Genomic DNA, 17,730 nt, shown 5'->3' on the forward strand with positions numbered 1-17,730 from the left:
TCACATTTGGCTAAAGCATACGGTATGGGAAGTATACCTGGAAATGCTACTTTTGCTAAAAAAAAAAAAAAACCAAGAACACTTTGAATGCTTGGTGGGCATTTGTGAATGTTCAGTAGGGCTAAGAGGGATTATTAATATTTTTGACAAATGAAATAGCATGATGTGAAATATGCTTTAGAAAATTTAATCTTGCCACAGTGTGTAGGGGGGATTGGAGTGAAATATGAAAATAAATTGAACAGTAGAGAGGCTATACTATAGTATAGACTCATTTATTTTATTCTCAATTCTCTCTCTGTTATGAAAACTTAAGAGTTGCCAAGTAAGAGACCTCCAAATAAAAAAGTAGGTATCCTCATTCCCAGAAGATCTAATGGTAAAAGGAAAGGGTTTTAAAAAAATCTAGATGATAACATTTCTGGGAAGAGAAGGCAGAAATCTAGACCTCTGTGACAAAGATTGCTGGATGTCACCCAATAAACATTTCTCCCTACTTTCATTGTAAACCCTAATATTTCTTGAGATGGCAATGAACCCAGCTAAAAGACTGCATGTCCTAGCCTTCTTACAGCTAAACATGGTAACGTTTAAAAGATCTAAGTCATGACAAGTAAGTAGAAAGCAAAAAATTGAGTGTTTTTTTTTTTTTTTTCCTGTCTTGTTTCTTCCTGCTACCAACCTGGAATGTAGATGTGACTTTGTTCCAGCAGCCATATTGGGCAATGAGGTGACCTTGAGAATGAAAGCAATATGTTAACAGTAGTGAAATAGAAAATGGCCCCAAATATTTTTTTTCCACAAAAGACAAACTCCTCTCTTATTTAAGTCATTATTGTTTAGTATTTTCTATTATGTACAGCAAAACCCAACCCTACCTGACTCTGCAACTTTTCAAAGATAAACCTTGGGAACTGGTCTAAATACTAGAAGACCATCCATGTTAAATAATCCTAGAGATATTATCTAACCTAACCTCCCACCTCTTACATGGCTTCAGCTATGAAATCTGCTCTATATAGCCTCCCTTGAGACATTGTTTTCAATTCTGTTTCCTAAAAATCTCAACAACACAGCCCTTCTTTCCATCCCAACCACCATTATCTTAATTCATTTCTTCATCTTCTCTGTGCTAAACTACTTCCTAACTTGTTTCTCTGTCACTAGTTTTACCAACCCTTCACACCCACCCACCCACCCACCCCCCATTGCCTACTGTCTTAGTCAAGTCTGGGTGCTACAGCAAAGTACCACAGACTTGGTGACTTATAAACAACAAACATGTATTGCTCTCTATTCTAGAGGCTGGGAAGTCCAAGATTAAACATCAGCAAATTCAATATCTGATGAAGACCACTTTCTGGTTTCATAGATGGAACTTTTCCTGTGTTCTAACATGGTGGGAGGGGCAAAGAATCTCTCTTTGATAAAGTCACTAATCCCATTCATGATGTCTCCACTTTGGTGACCTAACCACTTTTCAGAGGCCACATTTCCTAGTATCATGACTTCGGTGGGTAGGATTTCAGCATATTAATTTGGGGGGGAACACAAATATTCTATCTATAGCACCTACCCTTTTCCACACTGCCAACAGGTGTCATGTCTAAATCCAAATCCAAGCATATCATTTCCTTACTTAAAATCTTTCAAAGGCCCCGGATTGTCTGGTAGAGACCTTTTCTTCTTCACCCTTATCTCTTCATAATACACTCCACATACTCCATTTCCCATCAGCATAAAGTCCTGAATGTACCACATTGCTTCATGCCTCCTTGTCTCTCCACTGGAATGCTCTTCCATCTCTCACCCACCTAACTTGCTCTTATCTGTATTTAAAAACTACAGTGGGTATCAATGGCAGTAGTTAACAAACATTTGGTCTCAGAATCAGAGTATACTCTAAAATATTACTGAGGACCACAAAATTATTTGCTAATATTAATAATTCTATTAATATTTATCATTTAGAAGTTTAAAGTAACAATAGTATTCAATACATATTAATTCATTTATAAACAAGAATATATGGTAACATATATAAAATATTTTATGAAAAATAACTATCTTTTCAAAAAACATAATGAGAAGAGTAGTAGTGTTTTACATTTCTATAAATTTCTCTGTTGTCTGGCTTAATAGAATACTTTTCTGGCTTAAAAAAGATTTCATATTTGTATCTGCATTCAATCTATTTTGATATGTTTTTGGCTGAAGTATATGAAGTAAATTTAGAGAATTTTGTGGATATTATTCTTTGAATCTGTGCAAAACTCAGTAAGTGGTGACTTAAAGGATAACTTCAAGGTAGAGTCTGAAACCTATTAATGAGGTCTTCATACTTTGTTACATTAAAATCTATTGGTCAACATTGAATGGGGCTTTTACCCAGGGACTTCGTAGCATCAACACATGGGTCATTTGGAAAATACTGGTTTAGCTATTGGATCTTCCAAATGTTGATATATTGACCCTATAATAAAAAATTACTTTGTTACTATCATCACAAATCTCATCAGAAAAGTCATTATAAAGAACTATTAAGTTCAAGGTGCTGGTTACAGGTTTTCAAAAATTTTGATTTTTATTTGAAAGTTCAAATTTTATCATCAGCAACAAGTATTTTTAGTTGTTTTTCTTGAAATAACAACAGGCTTACTTTGTTCATAAATAAGCCTGCCAAACACCCAAATCTGAAGAGCCATACCTTTTCTATAAGTTATTTTTTCCAAATAAAAATTATGTTCCATGAGTAAAGGAAGCTAGTTCAGTTTGCAACTCAAACAAGTGTGCAATGACTTTTCCTCAAGGCAGCTTTTTTACTTCAGCATGCACCCAAATAACTATGGCATAACTAATCTGGCATATAAGAAATAAATAATGAAAGTCATGTAAATAGGGTTAATATTCAATAAAATTAACAGCTTTACTGTTTATTTAGGGACATTCTTAAATTAGACTGGCATTTTTAGCTGTGAATGCAAGGTGCTAACAAGCACAATGACAGTTTGATGCCACTGTTTTGATTCACGCTAAGTTACCAGCAATTTTACCTATGGCTGCTTTTTAACATTAGCTCAAATGTCAACACAATAAACAAAGAAAAGGCAAGTCGTATCTTAGGATTATTAAGAAAATAGTTTTGGCCTCATGGACTCCTAAAAGGACTTTGAGACCCATGAACAGTACTTTGAGAGTCACCTACGGAATCTATTGAATCAGTAACCTGATCCTACCTCCCTTCTTTTGGGAACTGCCTCTTCCAACTCCTTGACTACAGCTCCTATGGAAGCTGCCTATTTCTAAGTATCCCTGTCCCATACTACATCTAATTGGTCTGGAAGTGAACCAATTCATTTTTTCCCCAGAAATTTTGGCCTCAGAATTTTGGCATGTGGACCATTCATTGGAGCAGCTTCTTTTAGTGAAGCTATCAGCTATAAAACTTTGCAAGTGTCAGTTCCCATACTTCCTGAGACAAACACCAAGAGACAGAGACTGCCAGGCTTCAGCAAGAGTGAGGCAGAGACGAGAGGTGAAGAGACATCTTGTTAATATTCAGATAAAAGTTGTAAAAGTTTATTCAGATAAAATTTTTCCTTGTGCCTGGCCACATAGCTTTCCTTGATTACTATAAACACCCTGATGTCTCTACAATAAAGGTCCTTTGAGATTAAATCATTTATATAGGTTTTCTATCACTAACAAAAGCATCTGGAAAAAAAAAAATCTGCTCAAGGACTCCTGATCTGTGAAGCTGCCCTGACTCTACCCTCTGAGAGGAACTGATAGCTCCCACCTTAGATCCCACATTAGACTCAGGTCTGGCACAGCATCTGTCTTGCTACAGTCTCATTGTGATGCTCTCTCCCTTGGGTATTTGACCTGATACACTCCAAGTTCCTGGAAAGCAACGAAAGTGGAGGACTTTTTTTTTTTTTTTAATTCAAATCTTAGCAAATTAAGTATATAAGTGGATAAGTAGAGATGTGTAATAGGGAGAGAAAGAATGAAGGCAGGGGGAAGCACTGACATCTAAAATCTTGTTCCAGTCCTTTCTGGCAAAGTCATTTCATCTTTTTGTGCCTCCATCCACCCACCTGCAAAACCTCTGCACCCTTGGGCTGAGGCTGGATTAGGTGAGACACTTGGAATGATTTCACTAAGTAAAGGTTTCCTAAGTTAAGAAACTCCATCCTTGCTGACTCAGTTATAGAAATCATATCTTTAGATGGTTCCTCTAAGAATCACGATAAAGTTTATAAAACTTTGCATTTTGTAAATTGGAAGCATCCAAAGAAACCTCACCCACTTACTCCCATTCCTGAATAATTATTCAGGAAACTTAAAAATGAAGTCCTCCAAACCACTAAGTAGAACTTACCCAAATATAAATCTTATAATTTTTTGATAAATCTTTTAATCGCCATTTCCTTGCCTATTAAACAGGAAAAACTTCATCCTCTAAGGTTAAATGAGATGGTCTTTGTTAAATAATGTACTCAGGTGTCTAGTATGGGGTAAACAAAGTCCATTATTTTACAGGATTTTTTCTTCTCTCACTCAACTTCAGGTTTCCTTTAGGAAGTTCAAATTGAAATAACATTTATCAATGAGCTAACGCAAGCTGAGAGAAGTCAGAGGATTGGCATAATTTCACACAGCTAGTCATCACTGCTTCTAGAAACTCAACACAGCTTTCTGACTCCAAATCCTGCTCTTTCCACCCTTTTGCTTTCTCTCACTCAAGCAAAGAGCCCAAAGATTTTTAGTTCAAATAAAAGACAAGTATTTTATTCCATCTTGAGGTATTTAGGAAAGTAACTTTTGTTAAAAAAAAAAAATTAAGCTGAAAGATGATAAGGGCATTAAATACATTACACTATGATTACAAATAATGACAGGTAGATTGGAAAGAGGAGGACATGAATTTCAGTCACTGCCCTGACACTTCCTAGTTTGGTGAGTTAGGCAAGCCAGTTAAGCAAAACGTACAGTAATTACATCACCTGTAAAGTGAAAGAATTTGTTCTTGTCCTGCAGGGAAAGAGAACAAACCTGTTTTCTGAGGACCTACCCATGTACTTTTCAAGGATTTTCTCACTTGACTCTGCTCATCTGCTCAGTTGTTGTTGGTATGGTTTTTTAATTTCTTCTGAGAAGGAATCCTGGTTCTAAAAAATTCATTTAATTTGCCCAAGGTTGCAGGTTTAATCTCTGTGATTCCCACCACCACAGATTGTTCTATATGCCTTAAAAAATAGTCATGAGATTAAAGAGGATAAGAGATGAGAATGAACAGGTCACATTGTCCAAAATCTAGTCCTGTTGATGAAAGCAGAAGAATGATCCCTGAACATCAAGTCAGGAAACTTGAGTTTTAAGCTCTTATTTCACTGCTTACTATCTGTGCAGTCTTGACAGCTTTTCTTTACTTCTCTGGACCTCATTTTTCTCACCAGTAAAATGGAGCACATTAAATCACAGGCCTAGAGGCTTGCCCTACAGAGCAGTGAGGAGGTCCCAGCAAGATCACAATTGTAAAAACTCTTTGTGCTCCATACAAATGTATGTTATTATTATTATTATTATTGCTATTACCATTATTATTACACCGTGTTCTTTGGGCAAGACATTTATGTTAAACTGACACAGCACATAATTGGAGTGCTCAAGTTAAATAAATGAAGTCAGCTGTCTGACTCCTTTAAGATAAATGATGTTATTACAACATAATTGTATAACCCCATATAGCTTACAGCAGCAAAAGGATGTGTATTTCACATGCCCTCCTATAATTACATCCCCATTATAATTTTGCAGTTAGTTGCGATGAGCTCTGGTCATGAAAACATGCCAATTTTGTATGGGATTGAAGTCTGCCTAATTTTAGCAAATTGAGAGTCACACAAAAGAAAAGAGATAAATACTATGTTGTTATTTTTCATTAGAGAATTGCTATATTAAGAGGCTGCGATCCAGCTGTGTTTGTTTAAATAAAAGTGTGATTTGAATACCTCCTACAGCTAATGTTCCTGCCAATGAATAAAAGATAAAAATGCAGCTCTCCTCTCGTTGGATGGGAGTCTCTGCATTCTAGCTGACTTGGAGATTTATTGTTCCACATAAGGAAGTTGAAAGCGTGGAGGGCAGACCACACGCAGGGGCCTTTTGTGTATTGTTTCAAACCATACCACTAATAGATTTCTTCCACCGAGGCTCCGAGCAATTCAGCTGTGCTCAAATGCTCCACTTAACTGTGAAAAAAATAATAATAAAATAGTAATTATGCCTAAATAGCAAATGCAGCCCAGCTCAATGCTACGAGGAAGAAAGTAAACAGGAACAGATACCATTCAGAGAAGGAATGCTGTATATAAGTGTCATTGTGATAAGGGATTTAAGCCTCCTTTATTTCTTCCAAACAGACCCTCTCACTTCTAGCCAAGTGCCTCTCTGTCCACGGTGTCCCCAGGAACCAGCAATTTTCTCCTGAAATTCACAGCCCTGAGAAGCTGGCCAGCCCAGAATGAAAGACATGAGATGATATCCAAGCTACAGCTGCAGTGTAGTGCAATTCTGAAGCATCTAGAGTGTTCTAGGAGTCTGGCACACCAGGATATGGACTGCATTAAAATCTCTGCCCCCAGGTAGATCAGCCTAATAATGGATATAAGGTACATAGTCCCCATTCTCCAAATCCTTAATTGTGATTTTTTAAAAATGTCATTTTATGGACATGCTCTTGACCATTCAATCCTATCCCCATTGCCTTCTGACATAACCATGTTAGACTCCTTACATGCATAAACACACACACACACACACACACACACACAGATACACATCTTTTACCTCCAGTTCTTTTCAGGTGCTACCCATGCCCACTGTCTGACCTCCTTCCCTTCTGCACTCACCAAGTGAACTTATCTTCAGGATTGAATTCAAGCATCACCTCCCCCAAGTCTTCCTTATACCACTCACATGGATGCAATAAGTGCAGTGGGGAAGCACTTCCCTCTATGGCTCACATCTCACACTAATCCCCACCTAAGGAGGGCTGGATAGAAGAGACCTGCCCTCCTCAGGTGGGCCCCATCTCCATTCTTGGGTGAGGGAAGCACATCGCCTCCCTTTTCCCCCCTCTTACCTCCCACCAGTCCTCACCAACTACCAGAATCACAGCCATCATGAGCCATTATGATAGGAATGCAACTTTCAGACGTGTTGAGCTAGAGAAAAAATAAAGAATGATAGCTGTATTGAAAAATTTTGTTTACTTACTTGACCCTCTATGAAGTCTTGGAGGAGGAACCACGTCTCTGCATCTCTGTATCCCCAAGGGCTATAAGAGTGACTAGAACTTTACAGGTATATAGTAAGTGATGGATGGATGGATGGATGGATGGATGGATGGATGGATGGATGGGGAAGTAGATGAACATAAGAAAGAAGGTTATTAGGGACACACAGAAAGTGAAAATACAATGCAGCAAGAACCAAAATAAGGGACAGCTCATTTACAGCTGGAAAAAAAATTGGCCTTCTGAAGAAAGTGACCACTGAGCTAAGATATAAAAGATTTGTGATTAGGAACTGGGTATTCCAGGCAGAAGGCACAGCAAACATTACTAGCCAACAAATACGCCGGAACTTCTCACTATCCAAACAGAATAGTCACACTATCCAGAGTGTGGATATGTTACTTTAGACATAAAGCCTTTGAAAGGCTACACACTGTTCCAATAATAACCAATTTCTGCATCCTTTAGAAACAGTCTTCAAGATCTACCTACATAGGCACTAAAGAAAATCTATCTCAGATGGCTTAGAGGGTTTTTTTTAACCCAAATCTGGAATACCTAAGCTTAATTTCCCACCTCACTGTTCCTTCGAAGGTTGAATATATATGATTCACACACACAGCATGTGCTCAATATATTGAATGAAGTCAGTGAACTAACAAAACTCAAAATTGCCACCACTGGGGACAATAAAAATGTCACATCACTTCATCATAGTCACCAGTTCATAGTGAAGAAGAATTGCCTGATGAAAAAAAAGAAAAAGAAAAAAGCACACTACTTATTGACTGTTTAACCCTGTGTATATTACATAACCTAGCTAAGCTTCAATTTCCTCTCTTATAAGATGACGTTAACAGCAGTTCCTTCATAAAGCTATTGTTAAGATCAAATGAGACAAATGTTAGGTTAAACCATACAAAATTACTATTTTCTGGTGAAAGATCAGCAATTTCATGTGATACAACCTAACAGAACAGTGATTAGAGTATAATAAATGCTCAATTTATGTTAAGAATAAATACTGTGTATACATGAGAAATGCAAGTTTAAACCTTAGTTATATCATTTAATAGCAGTTAATGAGTAAGTCAGTTAATGAATAAATCACTTGTTCAAGTCACAGTTTCATTATCTATAAAATGGAGTTGATGACACTTGCCTCGTAGGTATGCCATGAAAATAAAAGAAATTCAAAATATCGAATATAAAGAGGTCACTCAACCAACAGAAGCCTGTATGATTGCAAAAGACCAAGATCTATGAAAAGGCTACAGGATTCCAAAAAAAAAAAAAAAAAAAAAAATGACAGGGAGAAAGTTTATTCAAGAGCAGTTCACAGCCATAGGTACTCTGGCTTTAGGCTGAGATATTCTTATTGAAATCCTATGACATGCACATAATTCTAAAGACCCAGTATGTTGGAATTGACTTAGTTAAGGCCAAATAGAGAACTTTGGGGCACTTGCCAGAAGTCACTGACCCTTGAAGCCTCTGGAATGTCAGGGAGCCTGGTTTATACTGTCTGAGTCAATTTAAATAACCAGCATGCCTGAAGTCTAAAAAATCTATTCAAACAGTAATGTTCATGATCAAATTAAAACTACATGTTTTTTTTTTCCTAGGGATATGGCATGGGGATCAAAACTAGATGTGAAATACTCAGAGGGATCTGATTAACAGCAGGAGTTTCTGACTAGAAAAATATAAAGAATGTACTCATTCATACCATCAGAAATTATTATTTTTGTTGTGAGAAATAATAAACTAAGTTATGATAACATGCAAAAGTAGTGGGCAGACATGGTTTTTATCAGATGTATAACACTAATAGCCACCCAATAAAGTAATTATTTTAGTTAAATTTTGGAATATCTGAGAAGTAGTGTATAAGAATTGTAAGGGGATACTGTTCATGGGGTATACACAGAGGAGTGCTTTACCGATGTCCTGAATGTGTGCCTGGGGACCTCAATCTCACACACAAAGTTTAGAGGGCACATCTTAATGTGGTGCTGAAAATAATCACCAAACCTCAAAAGGTTTCTTCACTTAGAATTTGGATCAGGGATGATGTGAGGAGTCCTCAGGGGGATTTCTTGGAGCTTGTCCTTTTTAAAAAGGGAAAAGAAAAGAAAAGAAAAATAGAGACATTCTGAACTACACTGTGAGGCATTCAAATGCCGAGAGCGAAAAGAGTCCTCTCTCAAAACCAAGACTTAAACGCCAGCTGGCCTTGCATATTCCACACCACACAATAGTAGAGGGTGGGGATCTAGGAGTAAAGGCCTTGGGGTCATTTATATCTGGTCTGGGTGCCAGTTCTGCTACCTATGACCTTGGACATATTTTAACATTTAATTTCTTTATCTGCTAAAGATGCTAATAATCTACCTCATGGGAAGTAATAGCACAGAACCACATTAATACGCACATGCAAGTTTGCTCAGCTCCTCAAGGAAGATTTTGAGCTGCAATAGGACAAACGTCCTTGCACAAAGGCCCTTCATGTGGTGTTGGCCACCCAGATTCCTTTCCTCTAAAGCTCTATAGTGGGCCTGGGGGAGGCAAAGGGTGCTGTGTGGGTGGCATCTGAGATTTTGAGGTAAAGGTGCTGGCTGGGAACTGAGGAGACAGAGCGTTGAGTTAGAGTGGTGTCTGCTTGGGATGTGCTGAGGCACTGGCCTGGCCCCGGGCAGGCTGTGGCACTGGACAGACTAATCAGATCCAGGCTGCTGTATGATTGCTGCAATATTGTGGGGAAATGATAGGTTTTCTCCTATCGGAAGTCTGAAACCAATTCAGCATGAGATTTTGGTCATTTGAGAAAGAGCTCGAATGAGAAGCAGGAGAAGTTGAATAGGAACATATCTTTTCAATAACCTTGACAGATGCCAAAAGGAAAGTTAAGAAACGAATAGGATACAATAATGTCTCCTAAACTGTTCCCAGAACACATATTTGAGATGTTTATTGGGGTTTTACCAAAAAAGAAAAAAAAAGTGTTCTGTGGTCAGATAAGTCTGGAAAATGCTGCACACTGTATTTATATCCTTTTTGAATCACAGCAATTCACGCTAGTAAATCAAATGCTCCAAGAAAATTTATAATAAAAAATATATTTAATTGCTTGATCCCTGTGTTGAGGTGTTGTTTTACTTTGTTTCTTTTTTAAATACAACATCTATGAACGCCTCTGAAAACACCAACCAGTTCAAGATGGGAAGTGCAAAAGCTAAAAATATTATAGTATCAAACAACTGTTTCTATGAGTGTCTTCCAGGGATTAACTAACGCCTCCTTACATTATAATTCCCATGAAGTACCCTTTCCCATTTTCTTCATTAGAGAACACAACTTAGCATTTTCAGGCACAAAGTCTTAAAAGCTTTCTTTAATTTTCCCACCAGTACAAGGTAGGAAGTTTTACCAGTAGCCCTACAGCCCATGGGTTTTTTACATGTGACTGTGTATTGAAATCATTTTTGGCTAGAGCATGTTGTCCCTGTTGAGCTATGAGGTCCTTGAGGTCAGACGTGCAACCAAGACATTTGCATCCTAGCAACTTTTCAAATACCCACATACACCCAGGTTAACGTCTTCCCTATTGACTTAATCTTTTTAAGCTAAACTCCAAGATTTGTACAAACCCTCCATGCTTAGTCTGAGAGTCAAAGCAGTTCCACACTTTTTCTACAAAGGCAATTTCTTCCCCCTGGTCTGCTTATCTGCACAAAATTGGAGTCTTGAGGAAAGGGAAGCTAGAAACTTAGCTTCTTGTCTGCCAAATAAAAGGTGCTTATCTGTGGTACAGCAGCCAAAACCAAGAAGCTTTATTCTAGAAGATTTTATCTCTATAACATGTTCAGGATGTACCCAGTTCTCTTCAATCCCACCGCCACTACCCTTGTTCCGGTATTTGATATCTCTCATCAGTGACATTGCAAAGGTGTCAACACTGGTCTCACATCTCCCATTCACGACATAAGATTGGTCATGTTCTCTATTAACAATTGGTAATACTTCTACAGAAAACTATGCTATGTATTTTCACTTATGTAATATTATTTAATATTACCTAGACCACAGTTTTTTCCTACCCCAAAAAAATATTTCATAGAACTTCGTGAATCTCTCCAGTTGTTTAAGATCATTTAAAATCTGGTCCCTATTTTATGATTGCAAAATTGAGATTGACAGTTTGGGCATTTATATTTTGAAATGTTCTTTAAGCACTCACACAACAAATTTTATCTTAATTTAATTATTAATATACTTACTTTCTTAGATAATAATCTAATATGCTTTGATTTTTTACTGAGGTGCAAAACAAGTTCAAATATATTGTGCAGGTATTATCAGATGATTAAATCATATGATATTTGTCTTTCTCTGACTGGCTTATTTTGTTGGGGAGAACTAACATCTTTCAAAATTTTAAAGACTGTTCCACTGTCTTCTCACTTATACTGTTTCTAATGAGAAATATGCTGTCATCTATAACTTTATTTCTCCACACGTCTCATCTTTTTTTTTTATATACATCTGCTTTTTTTTTCCTCTTTTTCTTTATCACTGGTTTTGAACTATTTAATGAGATATTCTTTGGTATAACTTTCTTCATGTTTTTTGCACTTGTGATCCATTAATCTTTCTGATTCTGTGGGTGTATAATATTCATCCAATTGGAACAGTTTGGGTGATTATTTCTTCAAATACTTTCTCTGTCTCTCCTCTCCTAGTCTTCAGGAAATTTAATTATATCTATGTTGACTACTTGAAATTGTTTGACAGCTTACTAATTTTTTTTCATTATTTTTCCTTCATGTGTTCCATTTTTGATAGTTTCTATTGCTATGTCTCAAGTTTACTGATATTTTCTTCTGCAGTGTCTGATCAATCATTAATCCCATTAAGTAATTTTTCATCTTAGACATTGCAGTTTTCATCTCTAGAAGTATGATTTGGGCCGTTTAATATCTTCCATGTTTCTACTTATCTTTTTGAACATACAGAATGTAGTTATAATGGATTTAATATGTTTATCTGCTATTCTGCATCTTTATTAGCTCTAAATCATTATCGATTGATTTTCTTTGACTCATTAGGGTCATATTTTTCTTCTTTATTTTATGCCTGGTATCTTTTAATGCCAAATAATGTAAATTTGCCTTATTTTGTGCTAGAGATTTTCTGTATCCTATCAAATTTGTGAGTTTTCTTCTTAGATGCTGGAAATTGGAAATAGCTTGATCCTTTCAGAGCTTGCTTTTAAGATTTATTGGATGGGATCAGAACAGAGCCCAGTATGAAGCTATTTACTCTCCACTACTGACATAAATTCTTTGGTTGCTCAATCCAAATCTTGGTAAATCATGAGGTCTGATTTTTTTTTTCCAGTCTGACTGGTAGAAATAGGCACTACTCCCAGCCTGGCATGGGTGCCAGGCACTGTTCCCACTATCATTTCAGGACATTCTTTCCTTATCTTCAGGTAGAATCCCTACAAGTAGAAGCTGATTTATCTATTGAATACTCAATGGAAATCTACAGATCTCTGGTTCACTCTCTGTGAAGCTCTCTCTTCTCCAGTCTGACCTATAAGCCTGCTTGGTCTCCTCAGATGCTCAGCTGTAGCCCCTCAACTCAAGAGATCCAATGTAGATTGCCATTAGCTGTATTATGGATGGCCTGGAAAGTCTCTCCTGGCAACAAGGTAGGGAGCTCATAGGGCCTATTTTTTTCCTCTTTCCTGATAATCACTGGGTTTCTGTCTGTTTGGGAGGGAGGGGGTGTTTATTGGTTCTTTCAGCTGGGAGAGTAAATCTAATCCTTGTTACTCCATCTTGGTAAGCAGTGGTGGTTTATCTCTATTTATTTGTTAAATCTTTTTCCTCTCTGTGGTCCTATTTGTATATTTCAAGTTCATTGAGCTTTTATTCTGCACTCTCTAACCTGCTAAATCTGATTAGTAAATTTATTTTTTATTTAGAATACTACATTTTTTATCTCATATAGTTTTATTTTGTTCTTTCTTTTGTCTATCATCCATTTCCTCATGCTTACATGAGTGTGATTCATGGCACCCCAAAACAATTACAACAGTAACATCAAAGATCACTGGTGACAGATCACCATAACAAATATAATAATGAAATAATACAAAATAATAAATAATAAAAGTTTGAAATAGTGTGACACAGAGACATGAAATGAGCAAATTCCACAGGGAAGATGGTGCTGATAGACTGGCTTGGGTCATCAAAAAGCTTCAATTTGTAAAAAAAAAAAAAAAAAATGCAGTATCTGTGAAGTGTAATAAAGTGAAATACACAAAAGTGAAATATGTCTGTATTCAAACATCTCCCAGTCCAGTGTGAGTTCTTGAAATTATTTAGCTTATTATCTTTTTTTAAAAAAATTTCATTCCAGTATTAACATACAGTGCTATATTAGTTCAAGTGTACAATATAGTGATTCAACACTTTCATACAACACCCAGTGCTCATCATGACAAGTGCACTCCTTAATCTCCATCACTTATTTCACCCATCCTCTCACCTAACTCCCCTCCGGGAGCCATTAGTTTGTTCTCAATAGTTAAGAGTCTGTTTCTTGACTTCTCTCTCTTTTCTCTTATTCATTTGTTTTATTAAATTCCACATATGATTGAAAACATAAGGTATTTTTCTCTGACTTATTTCACTTAGCATTATAGCCTGTAGCTCCTCCATCCATGTTGTTACAAACGGCAAGATTTCATTATTTTTATGGCTGAATAATATTCCATTATATGTATATAATATATCACATCTTCTTTATCCATTCATCTATCAATGGACACTGGGTTGCTCCATAATTTAGATATTATAAATAATGCTGCCATAAACACAGGGGTGCATGTATCCCTTTGAATTAGTGTTTTTACACTTAAGGGAGTAAATACCTAGTAGTGCAATTACTGGATCATAGCGTAGCTTTATTTTTAATTTTTTGAGGAAGCTCCATACTGTTTTTCACAATGCATGAAGGTTCCTTTTTCTCCCCATCCAGGCCAACATTTTTTATTTCTTGTATTATTGATTTTAGCCATTCTGACAGGTATGAGGTGATATCTCATTGTAGTTTTGATTTTCATTTTCCCTGATAATGAGTGATGTTGCGCATCTTTTTATGTAGCTTACATCTTAATGGCATTTGTTTTTCTTAATCTTTATACCTGAGCAGATTAGAATTCAACAAAGGACTCGAGGGGTACTCCTGTGCATATTTCTAGAGATTTTCTGTCCATAGATGTCTTTCCTATATCACAATTAGACTAGAAAATTACTGACACAAATATCTTCCAAACTTTTAGTCCTATAACCTCAATGCCATGTTCTGTGTGGAGTTCCCCTTTCTGCATTATAGTCCAGGAAGTTCCCCCAGATAGATAGCCAGGACAACCACCTTATTTTCATCTCTTTCTCTGAGAAATAAACTGTTCTGCAGTACATGTTGCTCAATGTATGTATGAAAAATTATTTTAAATATTTTGTCCAGTTCCCTAAATGTTTTCAATGAAAGAGTAAACCTATTCTCAGTGATTCAGTTATAGGTGGTGTTAGAAATTGTCTTCCAGTTCTCAACACTTAAGGTTGTCAATTATTTCCCAGTGTACATGATTTCTGAAATCTGCTATCTGCTGTAATTCTTTTTTTTCCTTCCATATGTAATGTAACTATTTTCTCTGGCTAACTTCAAGATTTTATTTTCCTTTGTTTTCAGCAAATTGAGTATGATACAGAGATATATACACACAATGGAATATTACTCAGCCATAAAAAAGAATGAAATCTTGTCATTTGCAACAACAGAGAAAAGCTTAGAGGGGATTATACTATGTGAAATAAATCAGACAAAGACAAATACCATGTGGTTTCACTGATATGTGGAATCTAAAAAACAAAACAAATGAACAAACCAGAAACCAACCATAAATACAGAGAACTGGTAGTTGAAAATTGCTAAAAACGTAAATTTTCAACCCATGAATAAAACTGTAATTATGTATGGTGATGGAAGTTAGACTTAATGGAGTAATCATGTCATAAAATATACAAATATCAAATTATTATGTTATATACCTAAAACTAATATAATGTTATAGGTCAATTATATATAAAGAAAAATAGAGGGGAAAAAAGCAGTGGAACTAAAAGAAAATTCTAAAAAGATGAAAAATTATGTTTATAATGTGGTATGTGTTCAATATATATTTTTCTAATTAACTTATTAATTAATAATGGTATAAGGGTAGACGAATTGAAGCTCTTTTTAACACATATAAAAGTTATACTTTCTACTTCAAACACCTCCTGGAAAAACTTCATCTCTCCTGTTGCTATCCAAAAGGAAGATGAAAAATATATGTTCATTACTCAGATATTAAGAATTTCTTAGAATATAAAGGATTTAAGACAGCAAGATGTCAAGTGTTGGGTGACAGAATGAGGGTCAAGGGGAGCCCTCTGAGCATGAAGGAACTCTGTTCTGTCGACAGTGGTCAATAAAGTAGAGTAACTAGAAGATACAGTGAGATGACGTATTACACTAAGGACATCCTCAGATGTCAGACAACACTGGTTTTAAATCTCAGATCTTCTATTTATATATTTGTAAGATGTGGCATTTGGGCAAATTAATTAATCTTTCTAAACCTCAGTGTCTTTATCTGGAACATAGCAATAATAGTGCCACCATTACAAATTTGTTACAAGGATTAATTAGGATAAATGAAATAATATACATGAAAGAGCCTGAGAGATAAGAGGAGTTCACTATATGTTTGTTTAAAAGACACATATACTTACAAAAATGAATGTTATCTAGCAGGAAACAGTAACTGGAGCCAAACACACAACACAAGCCAAAACTCAGAAATCTAAGAGAGAGGTGCCAAACCAGAAGCTCTGATGCCAAGATTAAGAAGCAGTGGTGAAAGTTATGTAGCACCAGTCTGCCGGAACAGAATTACCAAACTTTGGTTAATAAAGACAATGTGTCTCAAGGGAGTGATGGGGGGAGTCTATAAGGAATTCCAGTCAGGTCACCTCTAAGGAGCCTTTCAACACTTGTATTTTAGGATTCTCTGCATTTGCTTAAATAGTTTTCTCCTCTAGCTCCCATTTCTAGCTCATGAGGCAGCATAGTAAAATAATTCATCCCTGGGTCTTAGCAAACTCTCCTTCCACATCCCAGCGTTGTGACTTTGGGAAAATTCTTGTAATGGACAATTACCATTTTTAAAAATTTTATTTATTACCTAAACTCCTTCTGCACATTTGGGATATTGTCTACCCCATAAATCTTGGTTGGAGCATAGCTTGATTCTTACCATAGAAGCTAAAGAGGCTGAATGCTTGCTTTTATAGCCTCCTCAGCAGACCGGACTTTAGCATTTGAATCTGCCAATCAGCAGCATCCACTATGGGCTTCAAATTAGCTCATAACCCAAAGAAGCAGGGCCATGGAGAATCCTCTCCTTTGGAGGTTACCATTGCAAAATAACACTCCAGCTGCTGGTCTCTAGTGTCCTCTAATTGCTAGTTCTATTTTGGCAGTAGTAATGTTTTCCTTCATGAACTAATTTTCTAAGGTTGATCTTGGGTAATGTTTTTGGTGAGTATCTTCTAAATCTGATTTTCCAATCAACCTGATGATTCTTTTAATAAATTCCTTTTTCTTAAATTGGACAAAGTCAGTTCCTTTATTCTCCAAATTAGTACTGCAGGTAATATATCACTCTTTAACGTCAGTTACATCATCTATAAAATGGGGACAATAGCAGTTCCTGCTAATAGGAAGCAGGAACTGCTATTGGCAAGTGATTCTCTGAAGGAAGTACATAAAATGCTTAAAGGGGGTTGCTGAAATACAGATTTTTCTTATTAAATGTTAGCCACTACTATTTAGTATTTTATGCTTTACAGAGAAATTTTGCAAACACTATGCCATTGGAAGCTCACAAAATCACTCAAGGAAGATATTCATTTTACTAATTTGTGAACACAGGTCCATTAACATTAAGCATACAGAATGAACAAAACTAGATGTACTGAAAAAATCACTGGGCAATACTACCATTAAGATGGCTTATGAAACAGCATCAACATATGGTGTCAGAGTAGGAAAGGGTATGGGTAAGGGCTCATGAACTCTAATGTTTAAAGGCTCAGTAAAGATGAGATGTTTGCAAGCAATACTAAAAATAAAAGAATAAATCAATACTAATAGGAAAAAGAATAATGGAAAAAAATTAAGGTTGGTCAAAAAAAGAGGGGTTAATTATTCTCCTGATTCAAATTCTTGTCCATCTTCCTACTGAAGAAAAAAAATACGCGGGGTGGGAAGTAAAGACATGGTGGGAGGAATATGAATGGGATGG

At 36.2% G+C, this 17,730-nt stretch overlaps 2 long non-coding RNA genes across 10 annotated transcripts in view; one reads left to right on the top strand and one right to left on the bottom strand.

The window, feature by feature from the left end:
- LOC144310698 (uncharacterized) overlaps positions 1-17,730 on the bottom strand; it is a 276,452-nt gene that overhangs the window by 87,254 nt on the left and 171,468 nt on the right. The window lies entirely within an intron of this gene.
- LOC144305171 (uncharacterized) lies at positions 1,469-9,061 on the top strand. Of its 2 annotated transcripts, none has more exons than XR_013372211.1 (4): positions 1,469-1,513; positions 5,044-5,135; positions 6,429-6,677; positions 8,930-9,061. It is a non-coding gene; the product is annotated as an uncharacterized LOC144305171 (long non-coding RNA). The 2 variants fall into 2 exon arrangements; XR_013372212.1 differs by having other exon boundaries at positions 6,429-6,650; positions 8,930-9,055.

Source organism: Canis aureus, chromosome 3 (genome assembly GCF_053574225.1).
Source record: "Canis aureus isolate CA01 chromosome 3, VMU_Caureus_v.1.0, whole genome shotgun sequence".
NCBI lineage: Eukaryota > Metazoa > Chordata > Mammalia > Carnivora > Canidae > Canis > Canis aureus.